Source organism: Pipistrellus hanaki (genome assembly GCF_964339955.1).
Source record: "Pipistrellus hanaki genome assembly, chromosome: 3".
Taxonomy (NCBI): Eukaryota; Metazoa; Chordata; class Mammalia; order Chiroptera; family Vespertilionidae; genus Pipistrellus; species Pipistrellus hanaki.
The window spans coordinates 118,446,173-118,464,871 of NC_140505.1; positions in this window are offsets into that span (position 1 = coordinate 118,446,173).

Consider the following 18,699-nt stretch of genomic DNA (forward strand, 5'->3'; position numbering starts at 1 on the left):
AAGAACCAGACCTCAGCTAAAGGAGCGGAGACAAACATCTAATGGCCAGCTTCATATGAATCAACAAAGGCCATCTTCCTCATGCATTTTACTTAACTATCTCCTGGGTGCCAGGCGAGAAAAAGAAACCACATTGTATTAGAATTCTGAGTAGATGACAAATTCAACTTCACTTGAGGTGAGACTCTGCCACCAATTATATTTATGTCAGGTAGAACCTTTAATCTTCATGGAGGAAGGATAACAGCAGCTTCCTCACAGATTTTGCCATGATTGTCCAACAAGGGAAATGCTGTGCCATGACAAGAAACTATTTCTGATCCTGCTTTATTCCGTATTCAAGCCCCTTACAAGGTCTCCAGAGAAAATGTAATCCCCCAAGTCTCTCCTGGAAACTAGCAAGATACTGAGGAGGAATTATCATACCTTTTATTTAAGGAATAAACAAACTCATCTCATTAAACTTAGGGAAAAGAGGTATCTGAGCTGGGACATTACCACAGTCCATTCCAAGCAACCCTTGACTCCTGCTGTAGTTCTTCCACCAACTCAGTATGGGTGAAACATGGTTTGAGGACTCTGAGGTCAGGCAGATTTCTGAGGCCAAGTAAAATATTAGGAGTTCTGAAGAAGCCCCAATATTTGATAATTTTCATTTTCTAATAATCCATCATGATAGTATAATTAATATAGAATAGCATCAAAAATGTATTCCATATTAATCTATTTTGATTCTTTCAGTCACCAACTGCCCCCAGAAAAATCCTTCATTCAAGGAAGAGGGTCGAGGATGGGTCACTGATCGGTACTTATGAGTGAGTGCAGATTTGTATTATTTCAACAACTAGTTTTTCTCTTCATTTCCCTATTCCCTACCCTGCTTGGCAAATTGTGATCAAAAGGAGTCAAGGCCCCAGCACAATGCCTCCCACAGCACCATCCCCAATGACCCAAAATCATGCCCCAAATAATGTGTTTTTAAAATTACTTTTCCATGAAGTTGGTCCGAGTGTATATAAAATCACACATCTAGATGCTGAATCACTTGCCATCAAGGTCATCTTTAGGGTTTGGTGCATTAATTCAAGGCAACGAAGGCCCCTGTGACAAAGAACCAGACCTCAGCTAAAGGAGCGGAGACAAACATCTAACGGCCAGCTTCATATGAATCAACCAAGGCCATCTTCCTCATGCATTTTACTTAAAACTATCTCCCGGGTGCCAGGCGAGAAAAAGAAACAGAAAAATGTATACCCCTCCCCAACATAGAAAATGATAAGAATTTGGGGAAACCCTCTGGTCAAAGTGTTTTATTCCAACTCAGAACTCGCTAACTTTGCACCTGATGATGTGGTGCAGGCAGAGAACAATGCCGACACATAAAGGCACCCGAGTTCCAGGGTCACCCAGGAAAGGTCCAGGAGGAAGGGTACTGCAGATGAAGATGACTTAGTCTACCAAGTAATACTGCTCCCTCATGCTTATCTGCAGCAAAATGTCACTCCAGACTAAGACTGTGATTTATTTATACTGTAGTGCCGAAGATAGTCTCCAGGGAATGGTGTTGTTTCTGCCTGCCACACTATACTTTCTCATGTTAACAATTTGCTCTTCTGGATTCTCCTTATCTTCTCAAACTCTGACTTTTATAGATCCCCTGGTTGTAATTTCTGGGCTCCTCATCTTGTTTCATTAGTTTATGTCACCCATATCCTACTAACTCTTAAAATGTCTATCTCTAGTCCACTATCTCTCCCCCACATACCCACTTAATGAAATAACTTGTTAAAGCCTGTTTATTTTAAGTGAAGTTTATTACTCTAAGCAGTTTATTCACCGAGGATTGAAAACAATACCTACATTTTAAGGTTGTTGCGAAGTTGAAAGAAAATACCTTAGTAATCATTTTAAAGTGCTAAAAAATTAGAAAAAGGCCTTTATGTTTCTTCTCAAATATACCCAGGAATTAAAATTTTTAGTGGCACAAATATAGTGCTACTTTTCAAAATGGCATTCCTCTATTCAGTATGTAATGACTATATCATATACAAATTCTAGGGGCCCAGTGCATGAATTTGTGCACCTTGTAAGAAACTAAGGAACTGTAGGCTACAAGGCTGCAGTAGGTGTAGGGGTGGGTCTCAGCCCATCCTCTGTGCCCCTGCCCAGCCCCTCCCACCATGGCTCTGGTCCCCTGTCTGCCAACTGCCACTCCCACACACTGACAGCCCAGAGTGATTGGGGCCTATGCCAGCAGTGGGTGCAAGCGAGGCTGGTGCAATCAGTGGGTGCAAGTGGCGGCTGCTGCCCCATCACTCCTCAGAGTGATCAGGGCCGGCAGCTGCCACTTGCATCCATTGATGGCGCTGAGTGATCACACTGGTGCCAGTACTGGCAGCAGGTGCCAGTGGCACCTCCAGTGCTGGCTGTGGGTGTGAGTGAGGCTGGCACTGGTGAGTGCCGGGCAGAACTGCAGAGTACGGGAGCAATTTTCAGTAACCACCAGAGGCTTGCCCCGATGACAGTAACCAGCACCCCACCTTGGTTTGGCACCCCTGCCCACCTGCTCCATTATCCCTCCATGGCCAACACCAGCCATGTTCCACACACGCCCCCCTGGTGGTCAGCGCATGTCATAAAGACCGGTTGTTTGGTTGTTCTGGTTGTTCTGTTGTTCAGTCAATTTGTATGTCAGCCTTTTATTATATAGGATGAATTTTCTACAAGTCTCACTAGAGGAAAATTAAATATTAACTTTTAAAATGTATCTGGCAAATATATTTTTCCTAAATTGATCCCTCAGTACCAAAAGTTTGTCCCCCAAGAAACTAATATATTACCAATAAAATACCAACAAACCAACCCAGAAAAACAAACTGCTCTACTTATATTACTTATTTTCTAATTACTAAAAAAAAAATGATTAATTAGAACAATCAAGAAAATGTGTTCTTTAAAGTTTAAACAGGAATTCAATTAATTTTTTTATACTTCCAAATTGTTATGATGCCACAAAGACCTGGGCTCAGTGAATGCTGCATGATGTTCTTGCTCTTAAGTCTATTTATTCAAGGTTGATCTAAAAGGGGTTAGCAGGGTGTGTGACTAGCTAATAATGAGATGAAAGCAAATGGTACAAATCAAATTCTATTATTGTAATCTAATTATTTTTTTGAAGACTATTTGCTGGGTAATCATAATTAATCCAAAAGAAAACCTGGCAACCAGTGCCTTTTACATAATTTATGGTTGATGAGGGCATAGAGAAGGTAGGATAATAGCTCCATTAATGGGGCAGCTTTTAGGCATAAAATTAACTTTTGAGTGTTGGGAAAAAAAATATTCAAGATTTTAAAAAGCCTGCAGTTATTTTTAAAACCTTTGACAAGCATTCTCTGTGCTCTAAAAATCAAACAAAATAAAAATTCTTTGTTCTAGGCACCATCAACCCTTCAATCCAAGTCAGTCAATCCACCCATATGGTCACATCTTTGATTACATCTTATGAAATCTGTAATCTCAAATTGATTTTCCCCTTTCAAGCAAAACTTCTTGTATTTCCACTTTACCAGCTTTTCAGTATTACAGAATCTGATCAGCATAATCATCATGATCTGTTATCCATCTACTTATTTTATTATGATTAATCTTTATTTCTTCAAACTCTCTACTATGGACATACATTTCAACCAAATTCTCACCATACTTCTCTTGAAAATCAGCTAAAACATGCAGAGAGATCACAGGAAGCCTCAATGGATAGGGCTGAATTAACTGGCAAAGGTCATGATGATTATAAAATAAGGAGAGATCAACAAAAATAACAGAAGCAAGATAAAAATACTATGATAGGAAAAAAAATAAAAAAACTAGGAAAATATGACTAAGACATAGCAGAAAAAGCAATTCACCAGGAGAGAAATCTGATAAATATAAAATCCATAAGATCAATGTGGCAAATGTGGGAAAGCTAGCTATATTCAAATAGCCAAGAACTGAATAGATCTATTAGCCTCACTGGGGCTCCTTCTGTGTTCTCGAGTTCATTTGCTGGAAAGCTTTGGCATATGCTAGTACAATTTCATGCTGTGGTCCCTTATGACCATTATTCTGGTGGTTGCATATTAGCAAACAAGTAATTGGAGTTATTTATGAAGTGGATGATACTAATGCTACAGGTTTAGAGATTTAGATCTTATTTATTGATATATGGTTTGGGAATCAATGACTGTGAGGCACCCCTCTTCCTTCCTTAAAGATACACATAATACAATGTTAAAATTATGTGTGTCAAAATAAAAGACAAGGTATGACTGATGTGAGCTCAAAATATAACAGGACCTTTCATTTTTCCTAAGTAAAAACAATAAAGTCTGTTTTTGCCAATACCATGCTCTTTGATTATTGTTACTTTGTAGTATAATTTTAAGTCAGAGTGTGATACCTCTGGCTTTGTTCTTTTTTCTCAGGATTGCTTGGCCTACTTGTAGTCTTTCGTAACTCCTTACAAATCTTATTTATTTATTTATTTATTTATTTATTTATTTATTTGGTTCTATTTGTTTTAAAAATGCCATTGGGATTTTGATGGAGATTACATTAAATCTGTATATTGCTTTGGGTGATAAATGGCATTTTAACTGTGTTGATTCTTACAATCCATAAACACAGAATATCTTTCCATGTCTTTGTGTCTTCTTCAATTTCTTTTAACAGTGTCTTACAGTTTTCAGTATATGGGTCCTTCACATCCTTTGTTAAGTTTATTCTTATGTTTTTATTCTTTTTGTTACAATTTCCAAAGAATTTTTATTTATTTTTCTGAAATTTTATTGTTAATATATAGTATGGAATGGATTGCTATACATTCATTTTTGTATCCTGCATCTTTATTGTATTTATTGTTTCTAAATATTTTTTGTGTGTGTTTTTTTGTTGTTTTTTGTTTTTTGTTTTTTTTTTGGTGGAGTCTCTTGAGTTTTCTATATATAAAGAATCATGTTATCTGCAAAAAGTGATAATCTTACTTCCTTATTCCCTAATTGTATGACTTTTATTTATTTCTCTTGCCTGATTGCTCTGGTTCTGATTTTTAGTACTATTTTGAATAATAGGTAAGAGTAGAGACACAAACAAATGAACAGGATTGAGTTTAAAATTAAATCCACATGTATATGGACAAGTAATCTTCAACAAATAAATCAAAATCATACACTAAAGAAAATCCTTCAATTAATGGTCCTGGGAAAATTGGAAAGCTACATGCAAATAAATGAAACTAGATTGCCAGTTGTCACAATACATAAAAAATAACTCAAAATGGATTAAAGGCCTGACTATAAAACCTGAAACACAGGTATTAAACTTATGGGCCTTAGTGTTAGAGAGGATTTTATAAATTTGACCTCAAAGTCAAGGGAAGCAAAAATAAATGAATGAGACTATATCAAACTAAAAAAGAAACCATCAACAAAACAAAAAGGCAACCAGAAATAGTAAAAAAACAAAAAGAAAACCAAACAAATGAGAGAAGATATTTGCAAACAATACCTCTGATAAGAATAATATCCAAAATAAGGGTGGGCAAAAGTAGGCTTATAATCATAAATCAATTATTAATACATAATAATAAAGGTAAACATTTGTGTACTCACAAATATAAGCCTACTTTTGCCCACTCATGTGTATAAAGAACTCCTACAACTCAACAACATAAAAGCAAATAATCCAATTAAAAATGGGCACAGGACCTGAACAGACACTTCTCCCAAGAAGGCATATGATTCTTTCATCCCCCTGGTGTCTGTATCCATTGGTTGGGCTTATGAGGGCATAAGTGGGGGGATGGGAGGACAATGGAAGGATAAGGACACATATATAATACCTTGATCAATAAAGAAAAGAAAAAAAAAAGGCCAAGACCGGTTTGGCTCAATGGATAGAGCGTCGGCTTGGGGACTGAAGGGTCCTGGGTTCGATTCCGGTCAAGTGCATGTACCTTGGTTGCGGGCATATCCCCGGTGGGGGGTGTGCAAGAGGCAGCTGATCGATGAGTCTCTCTCATCGATGTTTCTGACTCTCTATCTCTCTCCCTTCCTCTCTGTACAAAATCAATAAAATATATATTTTTTTTAAAAATAAAGAAAGAAAGAAAAAAAAAAAGACACATGAATGGCCAACCGACATATGATGCTCAACTTCACTAGCTATAAGGGAAATAAAAATTAAAAAATTAAAAACTATAATGAGATACCACATCACACCTGTTAGAATGGCTATTATTAACAAGACAAGTGATAACAAGTATTAGAAAGGTTGTAGAAAAAAAGGAACCCTCGTTCACTTTTGGTGAAAATGTAAACTGGTACAGCCACTATGAAAAACATTATAGAGTTTTCTTATAAAATTAAGAATACAGTTGACATATGACTCAGAAACCCCTCTTTTAGGTATCTACCCCCTCACAATTTTAAATCATCTATCTAATAAAAGAGTAATATGCAAATTGACCATCATGCCAACACACAAGATGGCTGCCCCCACAAGATGGCCACCAAAAGATGGCCAGCAGGGGAAGGCATTTGGTTGGGACCAGACCTGCAAGGGAGGGCAGTTGGGGGCGATCAAGCTTGCAGGAGAGGGCAGTTAGGGGTGACCAGGCCAGCAGAGTATGGAAGTTGGGGACAACTGGGCCTGCAGGGAGGGACAGTTAAGGGTGACCAGGCTTGTAAGGGAGTGCAGTTGGGGGGACCCAGGCCTGCAGGGGATGGTAGTTTGGGGCAAACAGGCTGGCAGGAGAGCAGTTGGGAGCCAGCAGTCCTGGATTGTGAGAGGGATGTCTGACTGCCCGTTTAGGCCCCATCCTACTAGGCAGTCGGACAACCCTCAAGGGGTCCCATACTGGGGAGGGCACAGGCTGGGCTAAGGGACACCCCCTTTCCTCCCATGCACGAATTTTATGCACCGGGCCTCTAGTCTATAATAATAAAAGTGTAATATGCAAATTAGACTGGACAACCTTCCGGATGAAGCTGGGGCTGCCAGGGAAGCTTAAGTCCCAGGTGCCAGAGGGAAGCTGTTGCCAACAGCCTGGAGAAGGAAAGCCTATTCTTGCACAAATTTTCATGCGTTTGGCTTCTAGTTTATTCATAAAGATATATACACGCCTATGTTCACTGCAGCATTATTCACAGTGGCCAAGACAACTGAATGTCCTTCAATAGATGACTGAGTAAAGATGTGGTCCGTATTCCCAATGGAATACTATTCATCCATAAGAAAAGATGAAATATTATCATTTGAGACAACATGGATGGATCTTGAGAGTATCATGCTAAGTGAAATAAGTTAGACAGAAAAAAGTCAAGAACCATATGATTTCACTCATGTGTGAGGTATAAAACTAAAAACAATAAACAAGACAAGCATAGACACAGCCAAAAGCATGGTGATTACCAGAGGGTTAAGGAGAGTGGAGGAAAGGAAGTAAAGGATAAAGGGGTTAAATATATGGTGGCGGAAAGAGGTTTGCCTTTGGGAGACAAGCACATAATGCAATGTACAGATGATGCATCATAGAACTGTACACTTCAAACATATAATTTTATTAACCAATGTCACCCCAATAAATGTAATTGAATATATATATATATATATATATATATATATATATATATATATATATATATAAAACCACTCAGGACTAGCCTCATAGTGTGTGACCTGGGCAATCACACAGAGCCCCAAGTTCTGAAGGATCTTAGCTTGGTTTGATGCTCTGCTGTTGCTTTCTTTAAATTCCTACTATTTTTATTTGAACATTTGTTTTTCCAGTGAAGACTGAGGGGACAATGGAGTATGCACGTTAGCAAAAAAGGTATGCACAATAGGCATGTCCATCACTGTTCATTGCTGTTCTGATTAGCATACAGCATTTGCAATGCTCCTTGAGCATAGAATTCTTGGGGGCACACAATTTGCGGGAGTTCCACAAGACTCAAAGGGAGCTCACGGTCACCATGTGTGTTACAACTACGAAGGAACGAGCAGAACCTGCCCGCCCTGAGAGGTCACACTTTCTATTAGAACCAAAATTTGCTTCAAATGCAGATAGATGAAAATGGCATTCTAAGAAACATGAATAAAAAGGGAATCTTATGGTATCCTTTCATATTTGTGTTACTTCCTTGTTTTAGCTCAGCGATTACACAGCAAATGATGACACTGAAGAAAAGGGAAAGAGCGCATTCTTTTCATTTTCTTATTCATGCCAAGGTAGTTTTGCTAAAATGTGTGCATATCAAGATGTGAAATATAAATAGTTGAGTTAGTTTTGTCTAGCATATTCATATGTCTGAAATATGAATTATATACCTTTGGTATTTATGCATATAAGTTAAATGCTCTTATATTTGTATTATAAACTAGTATTGTATAATATAAATGTGAACAATAAAATTCATGTTAAAATTAACATTTTTATGTATAATAAAATTAAATAATAAGTAGAAAACACAATGTCAAGTCAAGAGAGAGATTGTGGGAGAAAGAAAAAGGCTTATATTTGTTACTTTTAATTACTTATTTCTCCTTTTGTACACAGTGTTTTGCATTTTAATTTTGCACTGAACATGTAATCTATCTTCTAAAAACCCATTTACAAATAGAGAGGTTTGAGTATGTTTAATCTTAGGTGAAAGAAAAAAAAATAGAAAAGAGCATGGGTAGGCTTACCTTTAGGAATAAACCCTGACAGATCATTGCCATTTCTTAAACATTTGGAAAAAGGAAGATAGGATGCACAAAATATTGCTTATATTTTAACATATGTGCTCCAAACACTTAACATATGTGCACCAAAAGTTTTCACTTTAAAGAGAAAAAAAAGTGGTATAGAGTAATAATTTTATGCTCTCTATCCAATTCTCCCCCCTCACTTTTGAAAATAAAATGATTATTTGATATTACAAATTGAGGACATTTTAGAAATGATTAGTTATACTATTGGATATCATACCTTTTCTAAAAAAAATTCTATTTAACATTTTAATCTAATACATAAGAGAAATACAATGATAAGCACAGGTGGATCATACAAAACAGATAATTCCCTTTATTTAACTGTTTTTCAATCTGACCATTGGCTTGTTTCAGCTTTCCCCAGGTAAGAGTACTTACTGTAAGAAATTGTGGACCATTCAATGGCTTTCTATAACAAGTGCTCTCATCACAAAGAAATTTCCAAGTTTAGTCAATTATGTCGTCCTTCATTCATCACATCTCCATTGCTCAACATTTTAACTAATCTTTATTTGTTTTGACATATCTTTTCCTAACTCAGTGCAGATGGAAATAAATGCTTTTAGAACCTGGAACAACCTTTAATTCCTGTCAACTAAGGAAAAACTATAGATAGATCATTGCCATTTCTACTGCATTTAGAAACAGGAATTAAAAAAAAAACTGCATATTTTTCTTTTCCAATGTAATAGTTTCTTGAAGCAAGTAACCAATTTTTTTCTATTAAAATGAGCTAATTATTAATGGAAAGGATTAACATTTGCAAACACCTTGTCATCTCAAATTTCTCTTGCTTTTTCTTACACATACATGGTTGTCAGTAATTGCACGCCTACGAATTCCTCAAATACTATGTTATTTCAATTTGCTCCAGATGATGACATAGAAGCTTTGGCACATAGGTCCCCTGTTGAAGAGTGTTTGCCTCTGCAAGAATTTTTTTTTTTACAATCATGTCAATTTATTTATTTATTAGGCAGTTACATGTAACATCAATGTTTGCTTTCCTTGGAGGTTATCACCTTCATATATTATAGATAATGGACTCTGAGTTAACTTTTGGAAAGTAATATAGTATACATATTATTTGAGAGAAAAAATGACCAATTTTCTTTGCCTTTTGATTCCTAAAAGACATGAAATAATGCCCCCCCCCCCATCTTCCTATGGTTCTATAAAACATTGTAATATATTTGTCTTGTTCATTTTTTAAAATGTTTTATTGATATTTTTACAGAGAGGAAGATAAAGGGATAGAGCTGCTTTCTTCACACCTCCTACTGGGGATGTGCCCTCAACCAAGGTAAATACCCTTGACCTTGACCGGACTCGAACCTGGAACCTTTCAGTCCACAGTGTCTTACTTATTTTAAATATCATTAAAAAATTATTTTTTTCTTTTTCCAATGAAACTGCAAGCTTTTGGCAGAGGCAGGTAGGATACAATGAACAGAAATTACTTGCTCATTTTGTATTCTCAGTACTTAGCAAATTATTTCATATAAGCGCTCAATAAATGTTTTTTGAATACATGAAATGGTAGAATTTTAACCTAGAGTTCCCTCTACTTATGCATTCACAGTCATTACTCAAACATCACTGGTATGTTCTATTTGCTTACATACAGAAGGAATTCCAGCTTCCTATTGCGGTGTGTGGTTATATATGGTTGTGACTTATATGGGCCCATAAACAGTGCTGCTGTTGCTCTCTCTATAAAACTGTTCGAGATGGAAACCACACACTGTTAGTATGCTGGGCTATCATTTACAATGATGCAGTCTTCTCGTTTACAAATGGTCCAAAGCTAAGCCTTGAGCTGCCAAAGCATTACTGGTTTTCCATCATACTGTTCAGGTGCTACACTGTTTTCCACGTAAAAACAGGTACTGTGTTCTCTCCAAATATTATGAGAGACACGGTCTTCATGAATTGATTTATTCAGTTAGCAAATATGTGTTGAAAGTCCTCTGTGTTCTAAGCACTGTTTTCATCAATGGACATCAAATAATGAATATACTAATTGTAAGGGTAAAACAACAACATCTGTATACATGCCTGTTCTTTAGCAAATCCCTTTACCTACTTTATTGAGTCACCCCACCACAATCCCCTCGGGCACAGGCCAATTTGTTCTATGTACCCCTGATTCCATTTCCATTTTTTAAAATATATTTTATTGATTTTTTTACAGAGAGTAAGGGAGAGGGATAGAGAGTTAGAAACATCAATGAGAGAGAAACATCTATCAGCTGCCTCTGCACACCCTCTACTGGGGATGTGCCTGCCACCAAGGTACAAGCCCTTGGCTGGAATTGAACCTGGGACTTTTGAGTCTGTAGGCCGACACTCTATCTACTGAGCCAAACCAGTTAGGGCTTCCATTTTAATTTTGTCAGTTTACTTTGTTCATTAGATTCTACATATTAGTGAGATCATATGGTATTTGTCTTTTTCTGACAAGCTTATTTCAAATATATTCTTAATAGGCCTGTGTGACCCTCTATACTAGGTATATTCAGATGTGTCTTAGATTTAATCACAGGCTCCACTCAGTTTCAAGCAGTAAATACAAATAGAAATTATATTATCCCATCCTCTTCTTTTACATATAAGAAAGATAAAGCCTCAGAGTTTGAGATGTTCAAAATCTACTTCACTGTCAGGATTGGAGGCCATGTATTCCCAACTTGAAATCTATTCATCTTTCCTTAAGACTATGCTACCAACTTACTATAAATATTTTCAGGTTTTTTTTTTCACCTTGCCACCAGACATTATTCTTTCTAAATAACAAATGTGAAATCTTCAAAATAATATTCAAGACTTTTGAATAAGCTTTGAAGGATACTTTTGGAGGCCTGCTCCAATAGTGGGCTGCATATTCTCAGGACACAGAGAATGTGTAAGAAGCCACCTAAGCCCTTAAAAATCACAGTCTCATGGACAATTAAATATCAGGCATTATAATTTATAATCATGTATAAACACTGCTTGCTTAAAAAAAGAACATATTAGTGTTATACAAACAATTTCTGTTCAGTAATTACTTAAAATGATTGTCAGTTGTTGCTCATACCTAGGTTGGGTCCTATTAAACACTAAGGATAGTAAATATTCTGGATAATCTGTCAGTGTAAGCTTCATGGTTGATGATTTAAAAAAAAGAAGGTATATAAAATGCACTGCAGGAGACATTATCTCACTCTCTCTCTGAAGTTTATTTTCAGCCCAGCAGTGGTAACGCTAATAAAATTCTTCTTTTATGGAGAAGGCCAAGAGTCACATCTATTTTCTCTTCCCTAATAGGCTATGAGCACAAGGTGTCAATGGGAAATGAAGTGAGAAATTTTGCTCAAATAAATGATTTTTCTGAGAGTGCTGTGAGAGGAAAAAATGTGAAAGATTTAGAACTTTGTGATTTATATTTTAAAGGCATTGAATATGAAAGGTAAAGGATGATACTTGGTAATAAAAGAGTTTGGGAAGAATGTTTCACTCTTCACTACTCTTTATTCTTGAATTTAGAATCCTGGTTTTGTCAAATATCAGCCAAGAATTATCAGAAGAGAATATGTGATGGGGAGCCTTGGAAAAAGAGGTCGATGTTTCCAGTTCATCTTTGCTGAACTTGGAATGCTGCTAAAAACTTCTGAAGACACTCATAAAAGAGCATGAGTGAGGATAGCACTATCTGATGAAATAAGCTTGGAAAGTTCCATACACCTTTCCTAAAGATTAATATGCACACTACCAAATGTATTACTTTGCTAGAGCTGCTGTGACAAAGTACCACAACCAGGGTGTCTTAAAACAGTAGAAATGCATTGTTCTCATAGTTCTGAAAGCCAAGTCTGAAATTAAGGTGTCAGCAACAAGGCCATGATCCTTTGGAATGTGTAGGAAAGAATCTGTTCCAGAACTCTCTCTCCTGTTAGGATGTCAACCATTTTATGTGACACAAGTCAATCAATAATAGCACATTAAAATATTTTAGAATACCATTAAATATTTAATTTTTGTTTTATTTAGGAATCTGAGATTCTTTTTTTCAGATTAGAACACTTTATTACTATGTTCCGGTTAGCATCTCATTAAACAGCATAAAAAAAGAAGTAAAGGGGAAATTAAGGCATGACATATAGAAAATATTAAATTTAAGGTGTAGTGGTATGAATGGAAAATGGAACTTGAGAAGTTGTGTCAATAACTGATGAAGAAGTAGAAAGACAGAAGTGCAGTAAGTATGAAAAAGAGCTTTCAACACAAGGAGGAAATTTAGTGGTGTCCTGCCTGTATTAACTGGCTTTTGCTGCATAACAGAACACCCCATATTTCAGCGGCTTAAAACAGTAAATTTGTATTTCTCCCAGCTGTGCTATTCAGCTGATCTATACTGAACTTGGCTGGTCACTGCTTAATCACTCATGCATCTGTGGCTTGTCTTCGCTCCGTGAGTCTCTCCTCTTGAGATCAGTGGCTGTACCCAGCATGCCCTCTTATGGTGATGGTAGAGGTGCAAGAGGGCAAGTGGAAATATCTAAGGTTGCCTGAGATCCGAACTTTGAACTACACAAGTTTTCTTTTGCCTCAATTTATTGGCCAAAGCAAATCACATAATTGAGTTCCAACTTAGCGTCAGCAGGCATTCATCTTTACATGTGAAGGCACTGACCATCCCACCTGAAGGCTTAGTCAAAAGAAGGGTTTCTTACATTTTTTTTTTTAATCTCTCTCTCCAACTTAGCAATTGTGGGCTTTCACAATACTACCCAAAGCAAATACCTAGAGAATCTAAAGGCTCACAAAGGGAATGTCTGATGCATATGTTCATGTTTAGCAGTGATATAAAGTGTATGTTAATGGATACTGAGCTGCAGATATTCTGGTTATATATCCTTACCACACATGAACACAAACACACAATGCAATTATTTTCTCTGCACACTGATAGACCACAAGTTTAACCTCTTCAATGTAACCTCTCTTCTCTCTGGTTCTACCATTTTACTTTGAAGTACACCCAGTGTCTCACCTTTTTCTGTTGAACCACATTTTCAAATATTCTAAGAAACAGTTCCATGACCTGAGATATGAAACCTGAGAATTTCATCAGATATATATACAACTCTTGTGAACAAATGGTCACATTTTATTGCATAAAATTAGCTATGACATGGGAATGGGAAATCAATGCATAATAAATTACTGTACCTATTCATTTGTCTAATATTTATTGAATATCTATTGTACATCAAGAATTATTCTAGCTCTGGGGGAAAAACTTATATCAATAAAACCACCTATTTCATAAGATTTCTTTTATCATATCACATTAAATCATCTCTGACATAAGAAAAAATTCAATGCATAATAAATTACAATACCAGTTTATTCAACTAATATATATTGATTGCCTATAATGTTTCACACCCTAGTCTGGGCTTTAGAGATACTGCAGTAAAACTTAATATTTGAGTGGTAGTTATAGATTTTAAAAAAAGAGATACACAAGTAAATATAGAAAATTATATGTGTTATGCAGAATAGCTAAAGCAAAGGATACACTGTGATGACTAGGTGCTATTTCAGATAGGGCTATTCAAGATGATAATTAGGTCAGGTTGACTCCTGAGCAAAGTAAAAAACAGGGAGAGAGAAAGCCAAGAGGATATATGGGGAAAGACAGTACCAGGTAGAGATAATGGCAAATACAAAAAACTAGCAGTGGTATTGGTATTATGTTTGACACACTCAAGAATATAAAGACCAGTGTGACTATCAGAGGAGTAGCCTGCATCCAGATTATGTAGGGTGTACATTAAGGGCCTTGTCAAGATTTGGGATTTCATCCAAAGTGTTAGGAAAAGCCATTGAAGGGTTTTGAATAGGGGTGCAGGAGGATAGTGAGTTCATTATTTTTGTTATTAATGCAGGATTTTACTGTGTCAATCAAAGTTCTACCATCTGGAATCAATCCATCTACCTTCCCAGACTTATCTCAACTGCATTCTTTCATAAATCCTAATTCTCTAGGAAAAGAGTCTGTCATCATTTCCTATTACTTCTGTCACTGCTTATCAAAATCTACTCTTCTTTACAGACCTCCAAGTTTCAAAGGCTACCTCCTTTACAGAAGAACACTGCTGATTACAGTAACTTATCTTTCCCCAATCTCTAAACGTTTTTGTACTCTCCATGGATTTTATTTCTATGTTCTTCACTAAAATCCCTGCTCTTCAACAAACTGTCCAGTAATCAGACAAATATGTCTATAAAAAAGATCTATAAAAATAGGGAACTTTTAACATTAAGATGATCACTTGGTAAATATTATATATTAAATTAAAACATGTAATTGTATATTCATTAATATTTTAGTGTAGGTTCAAAACATTTTATATGAGTGTAAGTCTGTTTATTAGAATTCTGCATAATGGTATCCCCTAAACCAAGCTTATAATGCTTTGCCTACTGATCTCAATTTAGTCCTTTAATATTGAGCAGGACTTAAAGAAACCTATATATACATATCAAAGTAAAGTCCTTGAATTTCTTATTATTTTTTATTTAAATCTTTTCTATAATTTTGCTGCTCAAAGTATAGTTTATGGACCAGAATCCTCATCATTATACTTTGGACTCATTAAAAATATGGTCTCAGACTCTATAACAGAATTAAACAATATAAATCCACACTTTAACAAAATATTTAAGTGATTATTGTGACCTAATACATATCCAATTCAACTGCAATTATTATTTTACTTGCCTTTAAGTCTCTTCAAAATATTAAACTTAGTTCAAGGAAACACTTTCTCTCTTGTTCTCTCTTGTTCTGCACTCATGTTTTATATTTCATTGAAATGTGTATATGCAGAAAATACTTATGTAGCAGGCCAGAGACTGTTATTCTTAGACAGTCCTGCTTGCAAAGTTGGTCCTTGGCTGGTATAGAAAACTTTACAGGCAAACAATTTCCTGTGCTAGTAATAGGTTATCTCTAAATGGTAAAAGCTGCTCACTGTATCTAAACTGTGAACACCTGCTCTCCTGAGATTGAGATTGTGGCATACTATTTATAGGTAGAGGATGCCTATGTGACTGATTCTCAAAAATCCTGGACTCCCCGGCTCAAAGTGGGATTCCATTGCAGACCACACTTCACATAGTTGTCACAACTAGTTGCTGAAGGAATTAAGCGTAGCCTGTGTGATTTCACTGGAAGAGAAGTCTTAGATATTGGTGCCAGGTCCCCTCCTACTTTTGTGTCACACACTTTTTCGGTTTGCTGATTTTGCTTTATATACTTTTCCTCTAAAAATCTTAGCTGTGATAATGAGTATTACTGAGTCCTCTAGCAGATTATTCAATTTGGGAGCAATCTTGGGGACCCAAGACATAGTGTAATTATAGATTAAACTAGAGGCCTGGTGCACAAAATCTGTGCACAAGGGTTGGCCATGAGCCCCGCCTGCACCCTCTCGCAATCCAGGACTGCTGGCTCCTAACTGCTAATTTGCCTTCCTGCCTGCCTCTGCCTCAGACCCTGCCACCACAGCTTCTTCTGAAGGATATCTGGAAGGTCATTTGGCTGTCTGATCTAATTAGCATATTACACTTTTATTATTATAGATTACCAGATTACTAAAGTAAATACACTTACTAACAATCAATAAATTCAACTGATTGTTAGTAAGTGTACAACTCAATTAGTGAGAATAAAAGTGCATGGATATTCAAAAGTCACATAGGCAATTAATGAATGCCAGACATAAAGCAGCATATTTTCAGAAAGGAAATGATATTGGTTAATTTACCAAAAAAATAAAACTCTCCTTAAGGCAAGAATATAATACTATGTTCTACACTTTATTAGTTGTCAGGGAATATTTAAAATAATTTAAAGTTATTTAACCATTTAAACATGACTGAATTATATTTTAATCAAGGTAAAAGATTTACTAAAGTAATTTTAAGAAAGAAAAAAATGATATGCATAAATAAAAATGTTTATAGGCAAAATGTGGATTTAACCATAAACATACTATTCTTCCAGTTTTTCATTATCAAATTAATATGAAAAGATATCAGTAAATTTATCTCAATATACATCACAGTATTTGTTTTGTTTTTACTTTAGTAAATGTGGCTGCCTAGTTATTTCAGGCCTTATGGTTTTTACTCTGGTTCAATAAAGCCCTCCAATGCAGAGAAAATCACAGGGGTATTCCTGCTTCAAAACAAATCTGACATTCTCCAAAGCCATTATTCTTCTTAACTAGTCAACAGATTCAGTCAATTTATTATATTGATATAAATGCTCAACTCTGAAAACACAATACCCTAAGAAGCTATGATCCTTCCATGCTGATCTGAAGGACTTTGTCATTTAGACAAGTAAATGACACAGTTTAGAAACTATTATGGTTTACTCTAAAAATCGAGAACAACTGCTAAAATGTTGATTTATCATAATCTAGGAAAATTGTTTCGCTTGTCTGCTGACATGATTTCCCACAGTTTTGGGTCATCCCAAAAAGGTTAACTTCAAAAACATTAGCTTAGAATGGTCTCTAATGTACATGTGCTAAAAATCACTTCATTTTCATTTTTTTTTCATAACTTAGAACCCTTTGAAAGCTTAGACATCTGGCACCAACCAAGTCAATGTGATTATAATTTCATCTGAATCCTCAAAATTACTGGTTAACTTCAACTTGTAATGGGCTGATATAAGAACCCTATGTAAGGGAGTTCTGTTATGTACAATTTTCCACTTATTTTGATGTGGAGTCTTATGACTTTTACATAAAGGGCCACATTGAGAATATTTATAGGCAAGATGAATTAATTATAAATTATAGATTCCATTTTTAATTTATTAAAGCCTCATTTTCTTATAGGACTTTTCCTTTAACCATACACTTCACTAAAATGTTATCAGGCTGAAACAATTTGAAACATTTATATTTAAGCAAGAAAAGAGTTTCCAGTTATCATAAGGAACAAGGAAAATTGATTTTACATGAATTAATTTTCATTCAAATGAAAATAAGTTTAGGACAACTTAAAAATACCTGGTATTTTAAATTTAACCTGAATATTATATAGCAAAATTTATTTTATTCAAATATGAAACCTAACAGTGATTTAGAGCCCAGTTCAGCAGTTGATGCATAAAAGAACTAAGTAAGCATTTCTTGGATAAAGAAATAAATGAAAGCATTAATTAATAAATGAATGAATATTGAATTAGTAAGATTTTTGGAGGGATAGATTCTGATCTTTCTGAAACTATAAAGTTTATTACAAGAAAAAGAAGAGGCTCCTTTAATATACTGTTGAAATAACACATACATTGGGATACAGGAGAACAGAACATTGTGTTATATGTCATTGTGATGTATAATTTACCCTTCAGTTATTAATATCTAAATCAAATAAGAGTCCACCTTACTAGCACAGTTGTTTTTAATCATAGGTCTATTTACCTACCTTTACCAATAGTACTAAAGCATTTGTTTGTAGGACATGTATGTGTATGTCAGAATTCTCTATTTCTTTTAAACGTGTTTTATAAATCCCTCTAAGGATCTTAGCTAATCTCTATACTCACTTTAAAAATATGAAAATTGGAGATGAGGTAATTATATAATTGATAAAAAGTAGAAAAGCAAGCAGAAAGCCATGTAATATAAGATATTGTGCAATGCGTTGCAAAGGTGTTATCTACTTGTGCAGAAATATATGCCATAGTGAAATAATATTTTATGAGTTTTTATTATATTTATTTTGGAATTTAATTTTTTTTGAATTTTTACTCTCTGGAAATTCAAAAAAGAGATAGTGAATTAACCATTAATTAAACCACTTAGAACTTCTTTGAAAGAAGATAAA